The 11984-nt window shown below is 43.4% G+C and overlaps 1 pseudogene; it reads left to right on the top strand.

Annotated features, from left to right (window-relative positions):
• Nucleotides 1–730: 730 nt before the first annotated feature.
• On the top strand, nucleotides 731–890 carry LOC128341377 (uncharacterized; annotated as a pseudogene).
• The last annotated feature ends 11094 nt before the right edge of the window (nucleotides 891–11984 follow it).

Below are 11984 nucleotides of genomic sequence, written 5' to 3'. Positions count from 1 at the left end.
ATTTTAGGCATGTGGGTTTCAAAAGTTTTCCCAAACTGCTGTGGGGCCATGTTTTATCTTCTAGTTTCAGCATGAGCTGTTGCAGATTAGCAACCCCATACATCAGATGCCTGTGATGCAGCAGATTCTGGTCCACAAAAGTTTATGATCAATGTGTTGGTTTGAAGGAGTGATTAATTCTTTAGGGCAAAAGAGAGAACTCCACAGAGTGGAGCAGAGTAGCCTACTACATATTGTTTTTCTGTAGAAACAGTCATGTATAGAAAACAGCCATGTGTTGGGGGCAGCCTGCCACTTGAGAAGTTGCACATGGCAGTACTATGGTTTCCTATTCTGGAGGAGCAGAGTTTTAGGGAGATGTGCTGTGACTATTAGGTATGCTAAGCCATACCTGCACAGCTCTCCCTTTTGGGGGGCTTAAGTGGTAGTTATCTGCACCTTGAGGAAATAACGGGTTTATTTTAATGGAAAATTATTACTTTACACACTGAGCAAGTAGCAACCACATTGAAATGACTGATCCATTATATTGCTGCTTTGTTTTTTCAGATATATACACAATCTACCCATGGTCTTGGACAACCCTGAACTATGATATGGAAATGTGCCTTCTCAAGTACATACACTACAGTGTCTGACACTCTACGTAGAATATCATATTCTTAATAGGTTACAACTCTGCATTCATTCATGTTCTTTATGTTGTAAGTGTAACTTTACATGAAACTTTACCCTTTGTGTTACCCACTCATTACTTTCTCCAGTGAATGTGGTGTCAGAAAAGGCATATAATAACTCTAGCTGCCCTGTGTTCAAGAGCTAGCTTGTTCCATTGCCAGGTTCTTAAGTATTTTTACAAGGCGTCTATCTCTGTAGCCAAGTGAACAGGTTCTAGTTTTAAAAGCAAACTCATCAAACTGCATCCCTGGCCGACATCAAAGCATCTGCGTGCCAGACTGTTCTAGCTGGTTGTAAGTCTGGAGCTTGTGCTCCAGATTAGTATTGTGCTACTGAATGGAGCAATGTCCATTTTTGTGTGCAACATTTGCACACACACACACAAAAAAAAATTGTATGCCACCTCTGTCTGAATGGAAACTTTTGTGCAAAAGTGCTCTTGTTAAAATCCGGGGGGGGGGGGTGTAGTGCAACTCAGTTTTAACGTATTTGCTCTGGATGCTGGCCCCTGGGGAGTGTGTGAGAACTGGGGCCCTCAAATAGAATGTGGCTAGATTCTGGCCCTTTGTCAGAATGCAGTCCAACAGCCCAAACTCTGTTGCAGTATCACAATTACAACATAAGGAGATGGGGTTACACAATAAGGTTACAGACAAATATACTATGTACATTCTCAATCAAAAAGTTGCTTAGTTTTTACTCTCATTGCTGTTCACTGGTGTGTAGAAGATTTCTAAAATGTGTGTTCCATCAACAATTGAAAACCCCGGTTTTTAAAATGACTTTTAGAAAGTTATTAATAAATAGAATTTTTCCACACGCGCAATGGATAGCATAGGGTATTTGTGCAAAAGCACAACACCATGGTTGTGAGTTTGTGTCTCACCTGGGGCACTAGTTTTAAAGCATTCAGAATAAAAAAAACCTTGGTGTTTTTAGCAACCAATTAAAAACGCATACTTTTAAAGAGGATGTAGTTTTGATAGTTCTCAATTTTTTGGCTTTTTAAATGACTCAATTTGAAACTTTAAAAATTGTGGTTTTTGTCTGGTCTTTTAACTTGTTTAATTTAATTTGTTTAACTTCATTAGTCTTATTTTACATTGTAGCTATTTTATTAATATTCTTGTTTGCCTGCGGCTGCCGCCAACTCTTCTGGCAGCTACTCGGGAACGGGTGCAGCCCCTGGACTTCTCCAGTGCAGCCCCTGGACTTTGGAATATGCTCCCTGTTGAAATAAGAGCCTCTGATCCATCCCTGAGCAGAAGGGGTGGGGGTGGGGTGGGGTATACATATCTAAATACATAAATTACAACCACCTTGTGGGGCAGGCTGATGTATAGTTTTCTAACTATCATGTTCTTCTTTTTAGAACTCGCTGATGAGGAGCCAGGCAATGCTAACGCTCCACCAAATCTGGTGGTGTGTGGGAAAGACCATGATGAATGGCTGAGGGTGATGGCTGGTTTTCTTTATGTCTTAAAAAATGTTGCTGTGCAGATTTTTGAACAAGCCGTGGGAGTTACTGATTACCAGAAGACAGTCCGGAAACTCTATAATGATCTGTCTGAGGCCTTCAAGTTTCAGAAATTAATTAAAAATGAGTAGATGTATTCCTGTACCACCACACATTGGGGGGACATGCACACTCGTCGGGGCCCAAAAGCCATCCTCTGCTGCTAATTCTTTAGTAACCCCATCCACCCCATCTGCTGGTGATCCTTCAGAGGTGTCTCAATCAAACCCATCTGCTGATCCACGGGGTGCTGATGAACAGTTGGTACCCGTCATGGACCTTCTACAGAGGCACTTTTCCGTTGTTGAATCCTGCTATGGGTTCCCAACCGAACACCCCAGAAGAATCAGATGGCACCCCTGAAGATCCCCACCCATATTCGAGGGGGAGAGGGTATCTGCTTTAACAGTGTCCCCGCTGTGTGGGCACTGTATCTCAACCTGGCCCACTCCCCATTCTCCAGGAAGATCCCGGGGCCTTGCTAATTGGGTAGTAAAGGCCACACCAGTGTTCTTGCTAGCATTACAGGCATGGGTAATGTAACGTTGCCTGTCACCCATTTATAACGGTTCCAGGGATGTGGGGGGGGGGGGGAAAGTGGGCACCATCCACCTGCAGATGGCATGTTACCCACCTAACTATAAGTTGCAGGCATCATTTTGAATTCAGTAACATATGCACCCCTCTGTCTCTCAACTTTACTGCTCCAGGACCTGCAGTTTGTGTGGCTGTGGTGGGGCTCCAGCTTTTGCTGGGAGCTTTTCTCTTTTCCTTTCCTTTTCCCTGTCTTCTAAAATGTCACTAGCAAATCTTAGTAACATTCAGAGATCTAGAAAAGCCTGTTGCTAGCTTCCTCAGCTCTCCTCTTGGGAGGGTGGTTTAAAAAACAAAACAAAACATGATATTTTAACTGGAATTACTAATTGGATAATTTCAAACCTATCCTGTCTGAAATGTCCCTTTAAAACAGAAATACTTGTTTTTAATTTTTAAGAAATCTGACATTCTTGCCTCCTATTTATGAGCCAACCTAACAGGCACAGCTTAGAAAACAGGCAAGTCCAAAATATTCAAATAGCTGCACCTCTCTCTCTAGTTCTTGATTATACCAGTTTGTTTGTTTGTTTGTGCTGTTGGCTGGTTATTTTGTTTTTTTTAAACTTTGGTGACTGATAGTAGTATTGAAAGGAGAGATCTTCAGCATAAATTATCTCTCAGGTCTGTGATCTATATGGTTTAATTTTTCAAAACTGATAAAAGTAAATGTTGCATAGAATTGCAGTCAGGGGTGATAGAAAACAATGATTTGAAAAAAAATCCAATTTTTTAAATTTAAATTGGATGTTTTTCTTAAACCAATTAGTTTTTTTGTTAAAGAACATAGGTCAAAGATATCATGAACATGAGTGTTAATCATAACTCCTAATTATATTCAGTGAACTTGTTGGTCCATTCACACATTATGTTCAACAGTTGTACAATGAGTGTACGCACAGGTACAAATCTGTGCACAGGTACAGTCATTCAAATGTTACACAGGTACAGCATTATACTTCCTATCCGTACCGTGCACTTGAAGGGCCTGTATCCCGGTTTGAATTTTTAAAATGAACCCAGTGCAGTAATTCACGGCAACTTGTGTACACTTCCACAGAATAGTGTCTGAATCGGGATAAAGAAGGCCAAGGGGATCTGGGGAGGTTGGAATAGATCTGGGCAATCAACAGGAACATAGAGGAAAACTTTTCCAAGTGTATCCTCCATTTTAGAAGGGAAACACCTATCATGGTTGCATGCTTAAAAGAGACCTCACTTGGGAGTATTTTAATCAAGTTTCTGTACATGTGGGTAAGTCAGGCATGTATGCAAAAATGCAAACAGTGCAACAAAGAAATGCAAGGTCTGGTTGCCCAAATGAAACAGCATTATGATCTCTGAATATGTATTACATCTCTGAATACATACTAAGGTTATATTAGACAAAAATAATTTACTTTTACTAGAAAATGGTGCTTTAAATTGAGAATTAAATCATTAAAACTAAGTTCTGTGAAGTGATTTAAATCATAGCAGCCCAGATTGCAACCATTCTATACAGTTTCTAAGTCAAAGCCTTAATGAACCCATGAGGGCTTACTCCCAGGTAACTGTTGTGTGCTTAGGTTTTCAACCAAAGGATATATATCAAAGAAATGTTTATATTGTGTGTGTGAGAGAGAGAGAGAGAAGTCTTGTTTTTTAAAAAAGTGTGCATGTGCATATTTGTGAGAAGAAAGGAAATTAGTGGGCTTTGATGGAAACTTATCATCATCAGAACTTGTGCTAATAGAATGCTTTTTTGAGCTGAGTTTTACAACTGTCAGGGGTACAAGCTGGCTCCAGTGATCTCTCTGGGGACGCCATGATCACACAAACAGTGAGTCTGCAAAAACAAGATGGCTCAGATAGACACAGGCTATTCACCTACCCCTTGCATTTTATTTTGCCAGAGTTTGTGTCGCTTTTCTGTTCTCTTCATTTGGGCAGGCCTTCCAATTTCAGTTCTTCCCCTCTAAAGCTTCCTTGACTTTATTTGTTAGCCATGCTGGCAAAGTGGTGGGGGCTTGTTCATAGGTCCTGGGTGGTGAGTTTTGTTCATAGAGGGGACACTTGACCTTGTTTCAGCCAATAAAGTTACACAAAATGGCCGCCTGACCAATATCACGCCTGCACACACAGACCTTTCCGGGGTCTGAAACCTGTTCCCATTGGTCCAGGGTGGCTAGATGTGTTCGTAGAGGGATCACATGCCCACCTTCGGGACATGTCTGGACATATTCTGGGGGTAGGAGTGGAAGGTGGGGGCCAAACCTCCGGGGTGAGGGCGTACCCCTACATCTGACCCTTTCCGGCCACGTGGGGGTCTCCTCTGACCATTTCCGCTGACACATATCCAGTGACGTATTTCCGGTGACATCAGCACATTTTGACAGCTGCATGCCCCCCGTGACATCACTATGACATCATGCTCTAGCCACATGCATTTGTTTGTTAAAAAAAAAAAAGCACATGGCTTTTGACAGCAGGTTTGTCTCTCTACTACTATCAGGTAATTGGTTGCATTGTTGTACTCTGCTTACCATTAAGATGTTCAGCTCCCCCATCACGCCTCTATGTAATTTATTCAATAGTTGAATTGTTCTCATTATTAAGAAATTCACCAGAAATCTATCCTCATCCCTGCCATCTGGGGACCAGCAAGCAAATCTTTGTTGTCTTCTGTGTGGGAGCCCTTCAAGTATTTCTTATTCATTTCATATTATGAAATGAAGTTCATTTTGAGTGTTTTTTTCATGTATCATCACATTCACCATGGCTGACATATTGACTAATGCTGTGCATGTGTCACAAAAACAAGCACGTGTGCAGCCGTTGCATTCTTGCTACGGAATATGCCTGTCCCCTCCAGCCTGTCTGGAGGCTGACTCTTTGCCCCAGCCGCATTAATTATGCATGAGGAAAGGATGGCCCCCAATTGGCTGGAGGGGTGTCAGGGGCAGGGCTAGCATGGCAGTTGATTGAGGCCTCCTTCCATACATGGTTAGAAGCAACAAGAGTGGTTCTCTCCCATCACTTCCCTTCCCAGACTCTCAGGCCTCCTCACAGCATTTTCACAGCAATTTCAACGGTGGCGGCAGGGAGGTCCTACTGCATTGGCGAGGCACCATCTATTGTGATTTTGGAGGTGGCAGGGAGCTCCAACTGTCAGGTTGGCAGATGGGAGTTGCACTGATCTCAGTGCAGTTGGGAGCAAGGCATCCCTGGCAGGATAAGTGGACTTTGGCCCGAATTGTTTTGTGGCCACTCAAGGTGGAGGGGGGTTAACGGAGGGGTTGGGTCCCCCCATACTGCCCTCCCCCATGGGAGGCACTGCAAGTGGGTGGGCACAGCTGGGCTGGGTGGCTTGCAAACACTGTAGCCTTTCCATCATTAACACCCCTCGCTCAGGACTATAATATTAGAATTCCCCAAACTACACTCCCTGCATGCTTTATTCCCCAAAATATTGGCTTCTCTATCTTTGTTTGCAGTTGCTACTTTAGTTTCTTGGGTTTATGTTGTTTGTGTGTGCATGTTGGTATATTTTGGGGTGATTGTTCTTAGAGTCCTCTTCTGGGGGTGATTGTTCTTAGAGTCATGCCACCCAAGAAGAACATTGCTAAGAAAGGGGGCAGGCCAGTAAGGCCTAGCAGACACACACACTCCAGTTATCTTCCTCTTATGATGAGGAAATTTTGGGCCCAGTGCATGCTCTTATTGCATATTTGGAAGCCCTGGAGAAAGCCAAGAAGAACCCACCAGTTGGCCCCCCATCTGGGCAGCCCCTCTGGTGTTCCTTCTTAGCATAAGAGGGATACCAAGACAGCAAAGTGGGCCAAACTAATGCAGTCTTTGCAGGTAATCATGGCTGAATGGGGATTTTAGCTTGGGTTTCCCTGCTCGTAGTCCAGCACTCTAACCACTACACCACGCTGGCTCTTACACTATGCTGGCTCTTGAACCTGACTCCCTGTGCACCTAAAGCAGGGGCAGGCAACCTGAGGCAATCCAGCTGTTACTGAATCACAATTCATTGTGGCTGGGGATGATGGAAGTTGTGAACAACAGCTGGCTTGCCCAAGTTGCCTACCCCTGATCTACCACTGAGCAAAGGGCCTCCCAAGCACATTCCTCTCCATCCAGCTACCAGCTTTGAAATGTTTGCCCCTATATTTTGTATGATTTAATAATACCATACAGATAGCAATAGCATGTTAATGCAGCAATGACTTCAATACACAAAGGTTATGTTTCTAGCAACCCTGAAATTACACTGAAATCAGGAATTTAATTGAATTTTCAAACCCATCCAGGAAGAAGCTCATACTGCTCCTATAATTTTCATCTTACTTGTCTCCCACACTTCTTATAACATTGCTTTAATGTTCTTTTAAAGCAATGAAGTGCACAGAACCAAGCAAAATGTTTTAACACCATCAAGAACTACTGGGCAAAAGGTTCACCACCTGTCATATTCCTGGAAATACCCAATGATGAGATAAACTAGGTTTAGTGGATTCAAATCTGGGATACTTGGAAGTCTTTCATACAGATACATTATGGCACATAATATGGAGTTCAATAGGCCCAAGAGATCTATGGAGAATCAGTGCTGCTCTTCTCCATGAAACTTCATTATTTCTGTATATGATACTAATTGCTTACAAATCGTCTAGATATATCCAGGGAGAGTGTTCAAATGTTTATAGCCTGTGTAATTCGTAATGAGGTTAGTTTCCTCTGTATACATTTTAAACCAATTTGGGCTCATTTACTCTGCAGAGTTTATCAATAATAAAACTTATATTATACCATGTCTTCATTATGAATACAACATGACAAAAATGAACAGCTCTCCAGAAGATGCATATGCTGATCAAATGCTGTAAATTATGGGAATTTTAGAAAATGGAGCAATTAAAAAAATGTTTATATCTTCAGTATCCAGCTTCTTTCTTCAGTGTGTTTCCTGAGCTATAAAGTAATATTAAGAATTTGGTTTTCCTGTCAACGTATGAAACTATTATTAATGTAAAACATTTCATGTGCCATGTGCACTTCTACTTCAGCCAAGTTGGACTTTCTGCTTCAGTCAAGTTAGACATTTAGGAACATAGGAAGCTGCCTTCTACCAAATCAGAACAGTACTGAGTCAGAGTTCAGTATTGTAATGTCTACACAGACTGGCAGCGGCTTCTCCAAGGTTGCAGGCAGGAGCGTCTCTCAGCCCTATCTTGGAGATGCCAGGGAGGGAACTTGGAACCTTCTGCATAAAAGCATGCAGGTGCTCTTCCCAGAGCAGCCCCATCCCCTGAAGGGAATATCTTATAGTGCTCACGCAGGTCTCCCATTAAAATGCAAACCATTGAGGACCCTGCTTAGAAAAGGGGGGATTCATGCTCACTACCACAAGACCAGCTCAAAGGCCATATCATTTTATGACAAGCCTGCTTAACTTGTGGCCTAACAAACTGAAAGCAATTCATGAGCCATGCATTGTGGCCTCTGGGGTGCTGGCAACCCCTTTTTTAATAAGTCCTGGCAGTCACTCCCCATCCCAGAAAGGAGTCTATTAAAGCCCCTGATGGAACTATGGTATATAGTGGGTCTTACAGCCTTTCTCTATATCTTGAAGACATTAATGATGTTTGGCTTCGTTTGAAATAATGATATGGTAAAAGAATTAACATTTACAAAATCAAATACTAAATTTTAGAGGCAAAGGATTTACTGATTCTGGTCTTTGCACTTCAAGCAGGAAGGCCCCTGAGAAATAACTTGATCTGGCAGGGGGCTTCAGTTATAGCCTCAAGGCATCAAGGGTTGCCAGTCCTTCAGGCCTGGCCTGGCGTTTCCAGAAATCCACAGAGACTATTAAAAGCAATCCTGATATTTGAATACCGTGGAATCATGATAAATGGTAAGAAAAATACAGTACTGGCAAAACAAAAAAACAAAAATACCACCCACAAAAACACCTCCAGGAATAGTTCTAGTCAGAACTGGCAGCTCATAGTGACCCACTTGTTTGCTCATCATACAGATTAGCTGTATAGCATGGAGAGCTTTGATATCAGGGGCTGCCAATAATGTGACCAAAAGCTTTCTTTAATGGATGCCTTATAGCTGCCATACTGTATGAATTAGCTAAAAGTAAACAAGCACGTAGGAGCGGAATATTTTGAATTTGGTTCATGAAAGAAGGTGGGACATACATGAACTTTAAGCATCCAGGGGACCCTTTGAAAACAGCTAAAAAGATATTGTATTCAATGCTATTGAAGCTGCAATGGAATAAATAAGAAAAGCAACCAGCATGAATATTTGTACCATATTGAGAAATACTAGGTCAAAGGAACTAACTTTGAGATGGTGATGGGGTTATTGGAAGAGGTGATATTGCTGTGGAAGAATAATGTGAATTCTGTTCCTTTGATGTCTGTACTTTAAAGTCAGCCCATATGTACATATCCGGTGGAACAACCTTAAGGTTGTGTCTGCTTTTCAACGCTTAAAAAAAAAAAAGATTGCCTAGTTAGGTGTTCATTTTGTGGTGAATAAAAAATTCCTGCTCTCTTGCTGGGCATAAATTGATAGAGAACTCCTCCCACCCCCAATTCATACCAGAAAGCTCTGTCATTATCTTGCCAGTGCAAAATACTTCAGTGAAATAAAAATAAATGATATGTCAGAATACATTAGTGTACAGTGAAAACCAAGCCAAGGTAGAGGTTTCAAGTGGGCCACATGTAGTTCAGTTAAAAAAAAAAAAAGGTATAGCAGCCGGTCCATATGGACAAGAAAAGGTAAGCACAAAAAACTCAGTCCAGATACAAGAAAGAAAGAAAGAAAGAAAGAAAGAAAGAAAGAAAGAAAGAAAGAAAGAAAGAAAGAGGTGAGCTGATAAAGGCCAGGTGGAGTGTTCCAGAAGGCATGTGTATGTGAGGCATACTTACTGTCACGTTTCACCGAACCCTGGAGAACCCAAACCTCAACAATTAAAAGGATGTGTGAATCAACAGGATGTTAAAATAATTCACAAAAATTATAAGGGCCTTGATCAGTCTTACCAGAAGAACATACAAGGTCAAAGCAAACAGGAAATAGTACAAGAAAACACCTATCAAAATAATCTCCAGATTAACTACAGCAGTGGAGATGCTAAAAAAAGTTTGGTTTTTAGAGGGGCTGGGAGGGAGAATTATGCCCTGGAAACAACTCTATCTATCTGCCCAGGAAACACCTGGGCAGAATTATCTTAAAAGGATCTGTCTTATTAGTACTAAATGTATAGTATTTTTTTTAAAAAAATAATAACACCTTCCTGGGATTGAAGGGGGGAAAGTAAAAAGGAAAAGCAGGGGAGTAAAAGGGAAAAGAAATATGCTTGTTTATTAAATAGGCCGAATTCAGACATAACACAAAACCAGAGCTTGGTGAACCTGTGGTTTCAATTTTAAACTGTAGATTGCACTGCAGACATTTGCCCAACTGTGGACCGCCAACCTCCAGTTCCAGGAGAGGGGAGCCCATCTCTGCTGCTCAGCTGCTGAGGCCAATCCCAGCAAGCTCCATGGCCAGACTATGGGGCCAAGCATCAGCATGTCAGCAGAGTGGCAGTGATTGGCCACGATCTCGAAGGGGGCATGCCAAGCACAATCATGCATTTTTGAAGCTCTCCACTGCCCTCAGCATGAAAAGGGTATTTAAATCCCTTTAAATGTCATGCCATTCCATGCCAGCACTTCTTCTGACAGTGATGGCACCACCAGTCCCCCCCCCCCAAGCCAGGACCCAAACAGTCCTGCACACGGATGATTTTGGGGGGTGGGTCTAGGAGGAGCACTAGGGAAGACCATGTGACCGAAACCCCTAGGTTTCCCATCAGACTGCATGTCACAAGTTGAGTGAAGCCAATAAAGGTGGGCTGCTTGTGTGGGGCACCCAACCCTCAATGGTAAAAAAATAAAACAGAATCACTGCAATCCCCCTCACCTCCCCTGTGAAACCTTGCACAAACTCAAAGGAGATTGTGTTGCTCCATGTGTCAGAGCCTGGGCATGTGCATGGATGGGGGCAACATTGATAAATCTTTAAACCCATTCAAAATGTCTGGGTTCATTCCAGCATTGGCCGTATAGCAATCTGCTGGTGTGGGGCCTCATGGGAGAGGGGAGCCCCAATTTCCAAAGGCCCCAGGAGAGCAAGGCCACTGTTTCAGGGCACAAACAAGGGTACATATGTCCACGTGGGTTGACTGGATGGCAGGGGGCATGCTTTGACAGCTACTTGGGAGAGCAGTTGCTGAGGTACCCATCCCCGCAGCTTTCCTGCATAGAGCAACCTGACTGGATATGGAGTCCCAATGGCCTGGCACTTCTCGTGAGAGAGCAGTCCTTGGGAGAAAGGGATGTTTTATCATCACACGTTATTTGACATTTTGCTTGACAGTTATCTTCCCTCCCCTCTGATGGTTCTTCTCATGAGTCATGAGGGGAAGTCCCCATGGCCTGGCACTCTCTTGAGTGAACGCAGTCCATCCTGGGTCAGCATACTGTTGTTTCTCTCCTTTCATTGGAGCACTGCTGACTCTGGTGACCAGCTCTGCTCATGAGTGAGCCAAGGTATCGCCATTTCCTAAAGGGGAAGAGGCTGCCCCCCCTTCCCCAACCGTTTTGTGAAAAAAATAGAACTTGGATGCTCAAGAATCCCTGCTTGGGGCTGGCTTTTAAATCCCCTCCCAGGAAACCCATCCCCTGCCAAATGTTCCCTTCCCAGCACTGAGATGGGGGTACCCTGCTTATGTTGCCAGCTGTTTGTGCTCGTGAACAGACATCATTGCCGCTTTCTTCTCGGGGAGCAAAGCATTTAGTACCAGTCCTGTCTTCAAGTCCCCTTTCCCTCCTACTTCCCAGGTGGTGTGGGGGTCAAGGGACAGAGCTGGAGGAGGGAATGCCCCTGTGTGACTGTGCTGCTTGAGAGGCTGACAAGCCTGGGGTGGGATGTGGTGGCATCCCTGTTGACGGGCAACTCCACAGCTCCGAGAGGCAGCCAGTGAGAATGCCGCTGTGCTCAGTGCCAAAAGGCTGTTGGGTGGGGGGCGGGGTTTGCACCCAGGCCTCAGGGAGACAGGGCAGACATTAATGTCCACCCTCTCTCCTCATGCAAGAGGTGGTTGCATGCTTTCCATGACCAAGGAGGGAGCAGGAGC

This window comes from Hemicordylus capensis, chromosome 1 (assembly GCF_027244095.1).
Source record: "Hemicordylus capensis ecotype Gifberg chromosome 1, rHemCap1.1.pri, whole genome shotgun sequence".
Lineage (NCBI taxonomy): Eukaryota > Metazoa > Chordata > Lepidosauria > Squamata > Cordylidae > Hemicordylus > Hemicordylus capensis.
The sequence above is the reverse complement of the archived record's forward strand: the minus strand, read 5'-3'. Positions and strand labels throughout refer to the sequence as shown.